Raw genomic sequence first — 13,295 nt, forward strand, 5'->3', positions numbered from 1 at the left:
TCCAGAGGAAGATCCGTAAGAAGTTTACGTTTCGTGTGAATTCAGAGCAGCCAAGCGGAGGCGCGTAGTCACCAGGAGGAAATACGAGGACACGAGGCGACGTGACGTAGGGACGAGGCGCCTTTCTTATTCAGTTTCTACCCTGAGAGTTTTACCAGTCACGCGAAACGGTTCGAATTTAGAATCGACAACGACGGACAACGGGATGACTATGAGGGAAAAAGAAAGGCGGCGAAGTCACTGAGTCATGGGACGAGCAGACGCGTGTTTCTGGATACAATTTCCACGCTCGCAAGTTTTCATGCCTGTTTTATCATCGCTCGTCTTGCCACAATTCCTCTGCTTTGATAAATTCAGTCGTTAAATGCAAATTAAAAATAAACAAGACTGTGTTCCGTACGTTGTATAATACTTTGAAAGAGTTACGATGCTAAATGTTACGTCTCCTATTCGAATAAGCGCCTTTGCGGCAACGCGACAAACGCGATTTTGTCAATGTTGAATCAGGTGCCGCAGATACTCGTGATGTAAAAGTCACTTGAATTTTCACCATCACAATCGCAAATAAACACTAAACAGTTTAGCGATAATGCGATTAAGACCTCGCAACGACGCAACGTTCGCTTGATCGCGGAAGAAAAGAAAGTCCACAGATGTGCACCGCGTGGACAACATCGAGAGTAAAAATATATTCGATTGAGCAGCACCGTCGTGGAATAATTCGACAGTTTACCACGGAAAATTTATGTTTTGCGCACCTTGCGAGTGGCTCCAAAGACGTAGTCGCGTTACATCATGCCAGACTATCGTGATGGAGTTTTATTCACGAAGCAAGATATATTGTTCGGAAAGTGTATAGGATCCCTCTTCTCTTTTACGAGCAAAAATTTATCCGTACGCAAGTCAGCCGGTCTGATGTATTTATTGGGATGAGAGAGCGCCAGCCTCTCCCCATTCGACTATTTCAGCGTATTCGTGAACATTCGCCAGCCAAATTATACGCATCTCAATCAAAGTCATCATTATCCCTTTTTTCCACTCATCGCGTATGATACGCTAAGTCGCATGCATCCTCGCGCGCATTATCCGCGCGTACGCCGGCAAGAATGATGTGCGTGTGCGTGACGTTGTATAACGTATCGAGCGCGCGTGAATAGGCAAATTGAATTATCGTGGACGTTACGAGAAACTGGTTCGAAATCGACGTACACGACACGGCCAATAGCAACCTTTCGCAAGGCCGACGTGATGCCGCGCCGCGACGAGGCACGTTCTCGCTATTTCGAGATGCATCAACTCTGCATTGCCAAACTCGATTCACTCAAGGCTCGCGTTTGCAGATCCGCGGATATCGCGTCTTTCTCCTCGGCGCATTGCGTAATAAGTGCACGACCGTAAAGGCTGTCTGTAACGGCAATGTATTTTGTTCTTGTCATTTTGCGAACTCTCGACTTCGCGATATCGTTAAGCGCCGCGCGCGTGATGTTTAATTTTTCGTAAGAAAATGTGTTTTTATTCATGCATGATTAGATCGTCTCATATGTAACATATGTTTAGGATGCTATAATTATCAGCGTAGTTGTGTATTCGAATATGCGCGATTACATCGCTAACATCGAGGAGAGAATTGGCGATGGGAGAAACCTAGCGACTGTCTCTCTGATCTAACAGGGAATTAATTTTAGCTCGGCAAACGGTAATCCGCGTGGCTTCCCTGCTACGTGGCACTGTGTGACGTAGTTCCCGAACTTTTCTACGTAGACAAACAAGCTATGCGTGTCTCTTTCGTGACGTGCATTTAACCCACCATTCGTGCGGAAAGAAGCCGAAATGTGGCACGTGCGATCATTGCATCATCACGTCATTTTTTATAAATTATTAATCGACACTTGCGGAAAGAAGAAGAGCACAATCCCGATTGAACAATTAATAAGAATTTAAAACAATCCGTGCTTAACTTAACACTCTGAATTTTCGAGAATCGGCCTGAAACGATCTCCCGATGATCGTTTCTGTTTTTAATATAAAATAAACGCTTTTGCTCGCAGCGAGACAATATTTGCGCTGCTCGGTCTCTAAAATTCGTGAATCGTTGACGAGACCCGCATTGGCGACGTCTGCTCGCGCGTTAAAAAGCCGACAAGAGCATTCTTGCTGCGCAGTACTACCGAGGAAGCGTTAATTTATTCGTCTGGCATGTGACATAATTGCGCGTAATGGTACGTTCGCTGTAATCGTAAAAGGCCTCTAGAAAAATCCGCTGGAAAATGCATCGCGTTTGACCGACTTCTGCGTGCGTGCTCCTACCCGTATATGTGAAATAATCTCTTTCGCATGGCGCCACTGTCGCCGCCCTACCTACGGGCGGGTCCATACTGGGTCACGGGTCGATCTTCGCAACGTAACGTTCCAATTCGCGCTTGATATTGATCTGAGCTTTTCCGCCCACGTTACAAAAGCTCCCGGCGACCTGGCTTCCTACGAACGTACGTTACCGGCACAGATAGAGAAGAAAATTACCAAAGGGAGAAACAGCTCACCCCGAAATGCTTCCAAAGAAGCAGTCGTCGGTGCTGTGTCCATAACGACCTATCGGATTGTCCTAGATTCCCCTGGCAAAGCAACGAGGGATGATTTGGTCATTTTTCGAGCGATTTTCAAGTGAGATTTTTCTTTCGGGTGAAAGGAGCCAATTATCTAATGCACTCGCGCAAAGTGTTGCAAAACTTTGATTACATGATGCAAAAATATATTTACAGTGTTAGTCTATGCATTAAATATGTATAAAATGTCCGAAGCACTGGATCCATATTATCGAATTTAAGTCCAAGAAAGTAAATGAAGGGTGGTTTAATTGTGCGATCGTGCGCGTTATTTATCGCGGAACATGTTAATTTGTACGTATCGCAACAAACGTATTGCTTGTTTCAATATTAAATATTGACATAATGGAATTCAATCGATTTGCATAACGAAGCAACCGACGACTTCCACGTGGCGTCGAATTGTGCGTGTGTTGAATGTCGGCCGCCACCATGCCAGTTTAATTTCGGGTTCGATCAATTTCGGATATGCGGGCGTGTTCGGCTTGATGGAGAACTTAAACTCGACAGCAGTGAAACTTACTCCCGAACATGGTTCAATAACCTCGCGTGCCACGACCCGAAATTACGAATAAGGGTGTGAGGAGGGGAACGGAGGAGGTCGCGCAATAAACACAGAGAGCAGCGGTGTTACGAAATATTCCGTCTCGTGCTTCTGCAGGGTTGGTACGACGTTCGCGATCGATCACTCGCGACCGCCCGTTAAAATAGACCACCACCCTCTTGTCACCTACGTCACTACCGCGTCCTTGAGAATTCACCACCCCGGCACGACTTGCTCGTCTACGGCTAAATGTGCCATGAGGACCCTTAATGATTCTTCGTAATTCTCCCCTTTAACACTGCGCGATGCTTGTGGTGTATTTAGGGTACTCGGGGTGTACCTGCTTATTGCGCTACGAGCTCGCGTGTGCATATTTAGGGGAAAAATTATGTGCTCGTGCCGGGGTAATTACCGAGCACAGAACGCGTTGTGTGCATACGTCTCGTTGCCGGCGATATAACCAGTCGTACTAACGACAGGCTCATGTTTTATTTTAGGCCACGCTACTCGCTATTCGAAAGGGTCATTGGTGGAGGGGAAGGGACGCGTTTTCTAACGTCAACGGTGCTCCGTTTCCCATTTTTTCCGCCACCCTGCAATAACCATTACGTGCAATTTGTGTGTCGCAATTTTCTTGGGCAAATTCCTCCGTTGTTAAATTGCCCTCGCTCACGAGACAGAGAGAAAGAGATGGAGCGACTTCGACTAGCTGTCGTCGCGGATTTAAATCTCTCGGGAAGTCCTGGGGAACGACTCGATTCGTGGACGTCGATACCTGACGTCCGAATAAATCTACCCATGAGATATATGCGACCCAGAGACCCGGATGTGTTTTTCCTTGTCGCCGGCGAGAGATATGGAGGAGGACCCCCATTTCTGGGGCGAGTGTTTTCGGTACGATCAATATATTTCACCCTCCTTCCTCCGCTGCCTTCGTCGGAAGTACCTTTGTGCTCCTTAAAGGGTCGTGCCGTCAAAAGCCTCTCGTACTTTCGCTTATTGCCGAGCCGGGAAGGATCCAGCCTCGGTGGCCTCCTTTGCGTCCGACGTACCGCTGACCCTGGAGGACTCGAGTGCGAGAAAGTTGCCTGATTACGCGAGATGGATCTCGGCACTTCCGCCTGCCGAGCGATCACTCCGAACGCGGGCAATTATGCAAATATCCGTCGCGTAACGTTTGCCACGCAAGAATGAAAAGTCGTGACTTCCCTATATTTCACGCCCGTTACGAGAGAAACTTTCTTGCAATTATTCGGGACAATTATCGGGCTACAATTGCGTGTTTCGGAGGTAACGTTATTTACGTTTTACAACTGCATTTTATAATCGTCTCAGGTTATTGTTACATCGGACGATTGTTGCGCGTAATAACGGTGATTCCACGGTAAACGAAAGTTTATCGGATCACCTCGTTTACGTGGGTCGTTTACGAAAAACGAACGGATAAAAACGACAAGCGGAACTGATAAATCTTTCCTCGCCGGCAAACGCGATTTCGTGGCACAAATGAAATTATACCTCGAGCTCAGGTCCGATCAAAGTCCATTGTCCAATCATGCGGCGATTGTCGGCAGACGCGATTGGGTTATACCGCGGCAGTGACAGCGACAGCGACAGCAAAAAAAGGACATTCGACTTTATTGACGGACGGACCGTCGATCACTTTCCCCGTGCCGTGCCACTCATGGACCTGAAATCCCTCCAATCGCAAGAAATGCATTAGCTCGCTAGACGGTTGTAACACGCTCGCTATTATGAAAGCGATCGTTACCGGTGTGCATAAAACCCGGAATTTCACCTGATGAAAATGATTGGCGCGGTTGCGTCAGTGCCTGACTTCCTGTTTATTTTGAGCCGGACGATTTCGATCTCGGGCTTGATGCATATACAGGGTGTTTCCTAAGTAAGTAGACAAACTTAAGGAGGATATTCCTTGGCTTATTTTAAGAAGAAAAGGTCATATAAACATATGTCCTACACTGCTTTGTTTTCCAAAAAAAAGTACATTACTGTTTTCGTTCAATTTTCGTTTATTATAGAACAGTTTGTGTTATTGCAAATGAAACAAATGAAAAACAATAGTAACCAAAAAGAAAAATTATAACGAAAAAGAAAATAGTAACTAAAAAGAAAAATAATAACATCACAGTAACTGCTGACAATGTCCACCTGCAGCCATGATACACGCCTCGACTCTCCTTTCCATTGATTGACGTACACGCTCAAAAATACCTGGAGTGTTACGTATTCTTTCACATCCATCTATTATGCGATTTCTGAGATCTTCTTCATTTTGAATAGGTGTAGCGTAAACTAAAGATTTAAGCTGTCCCCATAGAAAAAAATCCACTGGATTTAAGTCTGGGATCTTGCAGGCCGCGCGGCGCAGTCTGAAACGAGTGTTCACTTGCGGCGCCGCGAGACCATCCCCACTCCATCCCCACCGCTGTTGACTCGTACTGCAAAAGCACGCTATCCGAAAAGTGAACGAAAACAGTGATGTACTTTTTTTGGAAAACAAAGCAGTTTAGGACATATGTTTATATGACCTTTTCTTCTTAAAATAAGCCAAGGAATATCCTCCTTAAGTTTGTCTACTTACTTAGGAAACACCCTGTATATCAGCTCTTTCCTGAGTGCGACCAGGACGTCAGACTCACTTTAATTTTCAAGTACCGATTCTTTGAAAATATCCCCAACATTTTAGCGTTTTACCGAAAAAGCGGAAAAATAGTTGCAGGAAAATTTCTCTCGTAGACTTTGGCGATTTCTCAGTATGCTCTCGCGAAAAGAGCGTCTTCTGCGTCCTTCTGGAATTTTTCTTTGAACGAAAATACGTATTTCTGTCTCGAGTAGGTTTTTTTCGTCTAATCGGTGCAGATCTCATCTGCGCAGACATCAGGCGGCGAGTTCTTTTTTTCCTTCTTTCGGGGATTATTTAGAAATTGGATCAGGTCAGCCGTCAGCGATGTGACTCACGCTCACGACGTCTTGTTTCGCGAAATTTTCCTCGACGACTCGTGGCAAAGATTACGGCATTCCTTCGGGCGCACGTCACGAGAGCGCATTAAGCGTCGCCATTGTTTTTAACGCGTCGACGGCACTACCACATCACCTGGTCTTCTTAAATGCTCGATAATGCACGCAAACAAGTGATAAGCGACAAGTCTATTGTTTATATTGACACTCACATCGCTGAATCATTATTGTCGAAAGGGAAGTCGCAAAATCGAAAGGATTAAAATGCACGCAAGTAAAGCGTTAAATTGGAGACGATTCATATATGCAAGACGTACTTGATGGAAGAAAAAGTTGAAAAACAGATTAAATAGTAAAATCCAGAAAAATATTGATATTCTTCGCGAGGATGTCTTTTTTCAGAACAAGTCGATTGTTTCGCAAACGTTTACATAAAACACATCGCGCAAATCGCATCGCATAAACAACTTCGACTACACGCGACTGTGCACGCATGGCCGCGCGAACTTTGACCTGTGAACTTTGCTAAACGACACTCGACCATCGCTTACAGTTCACGGTTGCTGTAATTATGAGGCTTTGTTTCGCACGATTCGTATGCATCCAACAACGTCCGCCAATTGCATTAAACGACACATTTTCCTTACTAGAATATTTTCCCATTTTTTTCCTCAAATGACTCTCCTGAAACAACTTTACCCACTTAACAGAATCGTTTGTAAATAATTTACGATTTGTGAACAGGATGATTCACGTTGGCTACGTTGCGTCTGCCATCTCTTTCGATGCAGCGCGCAACAAATACCGTTTCTCAGTTTTGGCAAAAGCTTCATCGCATTCGCGAAGATTTATAATTTATTCGCGACGAGCAGGTCTAAAATTGGCCGACTGCCACAAAATAGGTCTCGCTACTTTTCTCGTCAGCAATAAATGAATACGAAGATCTGGATTTAGCGCGTTCTGCGTCAATTGAGCCAAAACAATTTTTAAATTATTGTTTTTTAACTAGGAGATATTATCGCGGTTTACTTTCGTCGCGATGAAAAATTGATTCGCCAATCGATTAACGAATCAAGTGCCGCTGGTAGCAGATATGCAGCATATAATTTAACACGTTAACACCATCAATGTGTAACGAGCGTTTCTTTGTGTGCTTGCAGTTGAAGGACGTACGCGAAACTCAAGAATAGAACAGAAGCAGATCTCCAGTAGCGAACAATAAGGTAACTTCTCTCTGCCATAGATAATGGAATAGCCACGTACATGTGCACGAACGCGATGCGTGTACAAAGCGCGAAGCTCTCGCTCGCTCGATTGGATGACACGCTCACGCGTTTCCTACAAGATGATGGAATACGGCAATTTTGCGAAAAAACTCGCAATTAACCCTTGATACGGATACTTCGCTTGTTAGCGTTCGCCCATCGCGTCAGCGCGGATTTACACGGCGTTATGTAAATCCCGGCAGATCACAATACATATTAGCGTTATCGTGCGCATCTTTTCTCGGAACCTCTCAGCCGGTATCACCGATTTGAATTCGCGATTAGCGTGATAAACGGCACTTCTCAGTATCGGCGTAGAAACGGCAGTAGAGGCTGACTTTTCTCGCTCGCGGTACTAATTCGCATTCGCGCACCGTTCATTTAATAAGACGAAAATCGCAGCGGTAATGAAGAAAATAAAACGTAACTGCGGACTAAAACGCAGAGCGGCGCGGCTTTGATATCGGGCTATCGATTCCTGATAAAACGTTTAATTCGCGGGATGTTCTCATTGATCACGGTCTACCGCAAATCCAGTTGACCAACTTGACATTTGGCTGATAAGCGGGATTTACGAGCCCGATCGTATGCGCTTATCAGCGGCAAAAGTACAATGTTTAAATCGCATGGACAACCGCGTGTCCGCGACGATACGTGCGTACATGCTTTGTAGGAAGCGTCGCGTTAAATATGAACGGACTGCGTAGATACTGGTGAGATGCGGGTGCATCGTACGCGTCGAAATCCCGCTCACGGATTATAAATGTATATATTAGGAGTGTGATTTAGTTTTGAGGGTTTTGCAACAGATGGCTGTAGTGTCAGTTTGTTCCAATAGCTGTTTCCGATAACTGTTCTTTCTTACAGTGTTGACATTATCCATGACATTTAGTAGCATTATAGCAATAGATGCAATAACAGTCGTGTTTATATCATCGTAAAAATGCAACTTCCGAAACAGCATTTTCGACATGCGTTGCTTTTGTTTTTTAATCAAACGAAAACTGCGGCTGAGGGTTATAGAATTCTTGTGGAAACTTGTGGTGATTCTGCCCCATCAATTAAGACGTGTGAATACTGGTTTAGACGCTTTAAAAGTGGTGATACTGATGTGAAGGACAAAGAACGCTCGGGACAACCAAGAAAGCTTGAAAATGCAGATTTGCAAGCATTATTGCACGAAAATCCAACACAATCCACTTCAGAACTTGCCAGAGCATTAAATGTTGATCGTACAACAGTTACCAAACATTTACATGAAATGGGAAAAATTCAGAAAGAAGGGAAATGGGTTCGACATGAATTATCGGAAAGTGCCATTTGAACATTTGCATTTCGTTGATCGCCAGGCAAAAAAAGAAGAGTCTTTTGTCTCGGATTGTTACTGGGGATGAAAAGTGGATCTATTTTGATAATCCGAAACGCAGAAAATCATGGGTGGATCCAGGCGAACCATCAACATCCACTCCGAGACGCAATATTGACGGTTCAAAAGTAATGCTCTGTATTTGGTGGGATAGTGTACTATGAGCTGTTAAATCCGCACGAGACTGTCACGGCTGATCGTTATCGACACCAATTGTACAAGTTGAAGCAAGCATTGGACCAAAAACGATCACCAATTGCGAGTAAACAACGGAAAGTGATTCTTCTTCGTGACAACGCTCGACCTGACGTTGCGTTATCAGTGAAACAAACACTATTAGAGCTCGAATGGGAAGTCTTACCGCACCCCGCGTATTCTCCGGACATTGCTCCATGCGATTATTATTTGTTCCGGTCGATGCAACACGCTTTAGAGGATACACACTTTCATACTTCCGAAGAAGTGCGAAAATTCGTCGACGAATGGATCAACTGAAAAGAAGAGTGATTTTATCGTGGTGGAATCGATCTCTTGCCAGAAAGATGGGAAAAAGTTCTAGAAAACGAAGGAAAATATTTTGATTAAGGTATTCATTCATTATCATATTTAAATACATGCGTTTTTGAGCAAAAAAACCCTCAAAACTAAATCACACCCCTAATACATAGTACAATCTGCGAATAAATTTTCATTTTACTGAGGGGACGAGCACGCGTTAAGCAAATCTCTCTCTGTCAATTTCGACGGCACATTAGTCCGAATGTTTACTTCAATTTACAGTGAACGTTACATTACACGAGCGACATTAGATCTGGAGATACTGTATACCGCGTTATTTTTTCAGCATTATCACTCTGGTAATCCTGCAGATAGTAATTTCTCGCTTCGCGCGAGGACCACGACGAGCACTCGTTCGCCACAACAATGCTATTTATGCCACTTGCGCTGGAAATAGTTTCACTGGCTGACTTCCAGATGGTATTTTTCACTTCCACGTTAAGTCTACCATGCGCAAGTTAATGGGAAATGGCACAGACAGCCGATGGTCTGTCCAAAGCGTGTAACATAAAGAAAAGCGGGCGAAGACGTTCCACTATAATATCGCGATGGCAGACCACCCCGAGGAGAATCCACTTGTGGATCCTAATTCTAAATATGCATCCAGAGGGTATCTTTTTTTACTTATTGTTGTGACAAGTAATCAGGTTCTCTAAATCTATCGCACGCTCGTACGCCCGTAAAACACGCGTACGAGGCTCAATGTCCGAGCCATTAGCAATTACTTGGAACGTATCGAGTGCACGCGATCGGAAGGGAACGCGACGCCGAGCCGCGAGAAATAAGCGCGTACAACGGATACGGCATATAATAATGCCGCTAATAATACGGCGAGGTCGTTCTTCCCGATCCCCTATGAATGTTCGCGGTCTCGGCCGTTACGACACACATCATGTTGATTTAAATTTCGACCGTACCGCCAACAGCGGATCCTTAATGCCCTCGCGATGCGACGATAAATTGCTCTCGTGGCGTTTCTCGCGCCAACGCCGCTGCTACAAAGTGTGGCGAGAGCTGGCACGCGTTTGCCTTTATTATAATGCAAGACGAAGGGAAATTGGAAGATTCTCAGACGTTCGGTGGTATACGCGTTGTCGTGACACACGCGAGATCCTACGCGAGATGTACGAGCAGTTACATATCGTGCGAAGTGCAACGAGAAATAAATCAGGAAGAGTTCTGTGTCTCGCTATCTGATGAAGAGAGTGAAAGCGAGCGGGTGTCGATTACGTAAAATTTTCATAGAAATTTAGATAGATTTTTTTGCGCACGACAAACTACGATGGGCTAAAGCGATGATTAATAGCGATAATTTACTGTTTGTGCGTCTGATTTTGCGAGAACTCGCGAGGCTCGATCTCTTTTCTCGCGACGAGTTACGCAATCAGTAGCATGGCGTAGCCAAAGACAACAAAAACGTAATGCATTCCATGCGAATATCACGACGTCGCTTTCGCGCTATATGTATACATACATGCCTGACGTTCGATTTCACACACGGACCCACACCCGCGAATTTCGCACCCGTGTCCAAATTTGTACGGCGAATCGCGGGCGACCGTTCACGCGATTGGTTTTGCAGTAGTGAACAAAATCGAGAGCGCAGGGACGCGCGCATATGAAATGCAATATTCAATTTCTGGCAAAACACAAACGCGTAATCTCTCTCTCTCTCTCTCTACTCGTAAATATTGACACATAATGATTAATTATTAATTTGAATTCAATTAATAACGACCATAATAATGTATGAACGCTATATTAATATGACGATTATAGGCGGATGGAATATTTTCGTCCCTTTGCGTTGGACTAAATTTCACGCCGTGTGCCGGGCATGCACGCACGTATACACGCATACACGCGAAATACTCGGGGTCTCATTCACGTCATGGCACAGCCGGTCACTCGGTCGGCCGTGATATTCCTGGGATGACACACAGTATGCACCTTCGCCTCGTCGGGGAGAGATGAGACCTCTCTATTTATAAATGTGGGTCGACGTGGCACTCGACGGTGCAGTCGGCGCAGTTTCGTCATTATTACGGCTTCGGGAGAACGCGCGGAAACGGAAGACGTCATGGTCGGAGCGACCGGTGGATTATTAATCGAGATTTCTTTATCGAGCGGTTTCGGCTTTAATCGAAATTCAAAAGATAGCGACACGCAATCACGAATAGCGTTATCGTCGTCGACGTTATGGATTCTAATCAGCGGGACGAGCGAGAAAGCCTTATCTACCGGTCAAGGGTGGAGGGAAAAATAGAAATGCACGAGATACGCGTCTTATTTCTGTGATCATAAATAATACGTACGGCCTATCACGTGCTTTTGGAATTGCTATCTTTTTACGAAGAAAATTTATAGTAACTTATCAGAATTTTTATTCTATTATTTCTCTCCTTTTTTCTCTCTTTTTCTTTTTCTCTGTCTAAACTCATCGCTGTCTCCATTGCATAAAATTGCTGCTGCGATTACAAAGAAGCTTTCCCGCATGCAAATTTTCTCGGCACGTTGCTGGACCCATCGACTTTCACCAAAGTAAAGACGGTCGCGAGACGCGCGCCGAAGAAAAATGCAAACTCGCGGATCCGCTCGGCGCGCAGCTATATTTTACATGACGAGCAACGAGGTTCAGCGTGAGATTCGGTATAAATTCGGTCCTCGAAGAGAGTTCTCGTCGCTCGTAAACCGGGAATTGCAGCTCTATTTCGCGCGATGGCACGCGAAGGAGCGCGCGGGGCGAGTCATGAGAACAGGCGCGCTCGTAAACACGATTAAAAGGGATTGGCACGAATTTCACCGGGCGCGTTCTCGCTGAAGGTCGAAGATTTCTCGGGGTCTCCTTAAGCCTACTAAAATGCCAGGAATAGCGGTGATAGTAACTGTGATGACAGTAGTATCGTTCCTTCAAGCACCCCTCTTCGGGCGGCACCCGACAGCGTTACGGCGGCCATCTAATCCGGGCGCGACAAATGTAGCTTCTTCATTACGTTCGTTCATCCTCGTTCATCCTCGTTCACTTCACCGTGGCAAAACTGCGCCATGGAAACGAAAAAATGGAATTTTCACAGATTAGATGCGTCAATGGACGTTTCGAAAAATTGTATCAACTTTATCTCCGTCTCGATGTCGAAATTGTTAATTACGTGCTTCATACTTGGCGCGAGTCGACCATGCACTAGATCTCGGGATCGTGCGGTGAATAGGTCGGAAGAACTGCTCGTTTCTACGCAAGCGTGTCATCGAGGATTTTACGGCACGTCTCAGATGAAACATGTGTTTTTACCGCGGCAGGATCGTTTGTTCGAAGCGAATTAGCGAAATCTGGCTTTTGTGGCGTGGGCAGAACCTCTCGTCGGTCACGGGACGAATATCGACGCGGGTGCTCGCGTGGAAACAGTGTTTTCAATCTCGCGGTGAGGCAGCGCGCAACGGAATGCGTATTCGTGACATTTGAAGGGGTGGTCTTAAATTAAAACGGCAGCGGAGGAGCTGAGCTGGCAGAGCGTAAAAGAACGCAGCGATTGCCACACCGCTGCTTTTGGCAGTGGCACGTCTTCAACGACCGCCTTCTGCTTCTTCTTCCTCTCCTTCGTCTTTTTCTTCTTCTACTTCAACAATATGTTCGATTGACCAGTCGCAAATTAACGATCTGTTTGACTTACTGTGCAAGTAGATATTCATATTTTTAGAAACATGCCTCATTGTCAGTAGCCGATATTCAACGATTACTAGATCGATGAAAAATGATTACGTATCATGATGACAAATTTTGTTAAATTTGATTCTTCTCGAATCAATCAATATATGAAATTAATATTAGCGATTAAAGCAATTAAAATTTTCTATTAATCTATTAATTAGAGAATCTTTTAATTAGAGTATCTATTAATTAGAGAAATTGATTAACTGGATTTGACTTATCGACATAAACTCATAAATTTATTCATCACATGCTTCACACAAATAAAGATTGA

General features: G+C 44.8%; 1 protein-coding gene across 2 annotated transcripts in view; it reads left to right on the forward strand.

Moving 5' to 3' along the window:
* The window catches only part of LOC105277066 (protein Tob1), a 73,128-nt gene that overhangs the window by 8,134 nt on the left and 51,699 nt on the right, over positions 1-13,295 (forward strand). For both annotated transcript variants that reach the window (XM_011335207.2, XM_011335206.2), the window contains exon 2: positions 7,287-7,349. The gene's annotated coding sequence lies outside the window, so the exon portion shown is untranslated. The remainder of the gene's footprint in view (positions 1-7,286; positions 7,350-13,295) is intronic.

The sequence above is a fragment of the Ooceraea biroi genome, chromosome 3 (assembly GCF_003672135.1).
Source record: "Ooceraea biroi isolate clonal line C1 chromosome 3, Obir_v5.4, whole genome shotgun sequence".
Classification (NCBI taxonomy): domain Eukaryota; kingdom Metazoa; phylum Arthropoda; class Insecta; order Hymenoptera; family Formicidae; genus Ooceraea; species Ooceraea biroi.